The following is a 3,822-nucleotide window of genomic DNA, read 5'->3' as shown; positions in this document are numbered from 1 at the left end:
GTACTACAATGTTGATTTCACGTACTACAATAGTGCATACTTCGAATACATAACAGCTTCTAAGCCCGTTGAGAATTTTGAGACATGCCCGGTTGGATAACGTTCTTTATACATTCATCGATATACCCGCATTTTTGTTTTTATCAGAGTTCTCTTGCAGCTGTTTCATAAATATAATAATCGCGTGATGAGTGTCCAACGCGTAGTTATTGGCCTTTGTACGCCCAATTCATGATAAATGTAGGCTACTGATAGAAATTATACCGGAAGGGATAATCGGGTGTATAATAAACATCGCCAAGGCTTCGATAATGTTATGCCGAAGGAACCACGACCGTATAAAACTTCATAAATTATGGTAAATAAATAGCGGAGTTTAATATAATGTCTCTTTTGGATTCCTTATCGTCTATTTCAAAGTCTGTTCTTAATCGTTTGGGTACAAGAAGTCTTAAAGGAGCTTTAAATATCAAAAACTCAGTTGTGAATATCCAAAGTCTAAATTTACTTCATAATATGGGTATCAAAAAGACCCCCCCCATTATCCTCCCTCGCCCACCCCCCCCCCTCTTGAACTGGATGATACAGCAACCAATTTGTAGTATTTTTGCAAGCTAACGAAAGGGACTTTTTCAAAACATTATATGCTGTTATCAACCTGTATAATGAGTGCTAGGGATATTCCATGTAGTTGGTGCATATCGCTAAATCGACATCGAAAACCATAAACAACAACAACAATTCTCTGAACTGTCACAACTAAAAACCATGGACCAAACATAGTATTAAATAAATTAATCGCGCCATCTAATAATTAATAATGCTCGATGACCCTACCCCCCCCCCCCCTCAAACCTCCAGTATTCGTTTTAAGCTGCGTATTAAAACCTTTGGAATTCAATTTCTTGTACCGCTCCTTGATATTGTTTGGTTGCTTTACATGGCATAGCCAATACGTTATCTTGTTTATCCATATCTTTGTGTGCCGATATCATTTTAACTGATACACCGATACGACATGGGGGGAGGGGAGATGGGGCAAGGGGATGGAACATCGGAAATGTTCGGAATGGCAGCAAAATATATCGGCCTTTGAAAGTTAATTTGGCCAAATTGCCCTAGCTGATCATAGAAAATGTACAAATTTCGGTCATTCTTCCGACAACCTTTTTAAAAGCTTTTCAGTTGGGAATGGGCAGGATGTGGTCTTAACCTAATTGAAGATAGATTTTATTACAAAAGCTCTAAAATTTAATTGTAAAACATTTCATACCGCAGGACGGCGCGGTAAAATTGGTGGCGCTATACTCAATTATAGAACTCGCTCAAACACTATTCCCTGTGAAAATATTGTGGTTCCGAATTTGTGTAGCTATTTGGCATGACGGAAGATATATGCTGCTTTGCGGATTGAGTATATGGCCATGGTTATGAGAGGCCACCAGCCTCGGGCAGGCGCGTAGCCAGGATTTGTTCATGGGGGGTGTTTTGCTGGAGACTGACACGGGGGAGGGGTCTAAGGGGAGGGGCTTTGGCGAAAAATGGAATTTTAAGGCCTCTAGATGCAAAATGGTGCAATGTTTGAGCTCAAATCATGCAAAAGAATATTGATAATTATTTTGTGGAATAATTCTATTCACATCAGAAAAATGTAACCCTATATAGACTCAATTATTGATGCAAGGAAAATGCGAACCTAAAGAGATACCTTTCTCAATATATATAATTTACAAGCAACTAGGTTCAACTTCAACTCAAACGTTTGAACTGAAGGATAAATTGGGGAATCAGAGATAAAAAGATCAAGGGAATTGCGGACATATAGAGTTCCCCTTCGTTTGGACTGTAGAAGTCTGTTGACAAGCAAACTGGAAACCCAAAGAGTTAACGGTACTCTCACATCATTGATTTTGCCATATTTGGTATCACGGTTCTCTTAGAGTCTCACTAAAAGTAAAGCTAAAATCCCATTAGTGCGATAATTGAGAGTTTGTATAAGTTGGGCGTATACTGTAACGTGAGTCGTGACGATAGAGAAATTGTTACAGACGAAAGTCCAATCTTCTCGGCTTCTTCGCCAAGTCGGTTTGACCTATATATATATATATATATATATATATATATATATATATATATATATATATATATATATATATATATATATATATATATATATATATATATATATATACAGTACAAAGTGCATCGTTGTAAGGAGGATTGGAAGAGACTCGAGTGAGGCCCGGAGGAGGGTGCGATAATTATCACTAGCGTATCTCTCAAAGTCACTGGTGTTTTCTGCATATATTTTTTTGGGGCACTTGGGCCACGGGGGGTGTTTGAACTGTTCATTGAACACCCAAAACACCCCCTTGGCTACGCGCCTGGCCTCGGTTCTATAATGTCCGCCCAGAGCTTTGATCTGCTTACAACACCTGCGTTTAATGACCAATAATTGAAGCGAGCCTGACAAGCCTTCTAGTGACAAACATTCTTCAAAGCGTTGTCGAAATTCGAGATGATGTGTTGCAAAAATGTACGTACGAAAAACGCGCAATCCAAAGTAAGAAAAGTGTAACGATGAAAAAAAGTTGAACTCTTTATTGAAATCCAAGAACGTGAAGCACAACATGTGGTTATAAGTCCCATATTATAAGGCGTTGAATCGTATACTTACGATTTTAGGTCATGCATCGTGTATTCTAAAGCTACCCGGACGACAAGTTGTTGAGGTTATCAGGCGCGTATCCAGGATTTTCTAACCCGGGGGGCGCGAATTACTATCTAAGCGGAGCGCCACCATCGGTTGGCGCGGAGCGTACAAGAAAATTTCTGGTTTTGATACCCCCCAGATCACCGGAAATGGCACTTCTCGGGCTTGAAAATGAGCAACCAGATGTACACTTTTGCCTGAGAACCAAGTATTTCCCATTTTTTCCCTTCCATCCATAACCTTTTTGAAGATTGTCAACAGTCACACATCATGTTCGACCTGATTGCATGTCCTATGGATCATTGCTTTTGTAGGTGATTCTATACGTCACGGCCCACAATATCCGAAAGCCCCACTTTTGAAGGTTTTAAGCCCATTATTTGTTGAGAATTTGAAAATTCACATTTCTCGTGAACAAAATCACTTGAAAACATACCCATAATGTTGCACAAAATTCAATCTATGGACAACCAATATAGAAAAACCTCCTTGAGCCCCTAACAGACAGGTCAAAATTGCACGAGTAGAGGAAAGTATGATGAAGAATGTTGGTGAGGAAAATTCAGACAGAGTTAATTTATTGGTGTAGAAATATTAAAACCTCTTTATAATGGCTTTTATAAAACTTGGTTGAAGGAAATGAAAAATAGCAGATATTTCCGAAACCGAACACTACACACATAGGCGTAGGTCCCGCAGGAGGCGGGGGCTGCAGCCCCCCCCCCCCCCCCCGCAACCAAATTTTTCCCATTTTTTCGGGCACCTACTGAAAGAAAAATAAATAGCAATGAATAGCTTAAAAATGATCTCCTTGGTAATTAAAATAAAGTTCTAAGCTTGGCCGACATTACTATACTGTAAAAGAGAGTTTTGACATAAATGGATCTGTATGCTTTTTCTCCATCTACATCCGTGGTTTTCAACCTTGGGCTCGCGGGCCCATTTGGGCCCGCGAAGCCGATTTTGTGGGCTCGCGAGCATTGCCCCAGTAATGATTAAAAATTGTGGCATTTTTGGGGGCTGGTGGCGAAGGCACATGATGATGTTTCTTAGGAAGCCTCTTCCATGAAACCTTGTACTACGGGTAAAATTTACTCAACCCTAACCCT

This window comes from Apostichopus japonicus, chromosome 15 (assembly GCF_037975245.1).
Source record: "Apostichopus japonicus isolate 1M-3 chromosome 15, ASM3797524v1, whole genome shotgun sequence".
Classification (NCBI taxonomy): Eukaryota; Metazoa; Echinodermata; class Holothuroidea; order Aspidochirotida; family Stichopodidae; genus Apostichopus; species Apostichopus japonicus.
Note: the sequence above shows the minus strand (reverse complement) of the source record.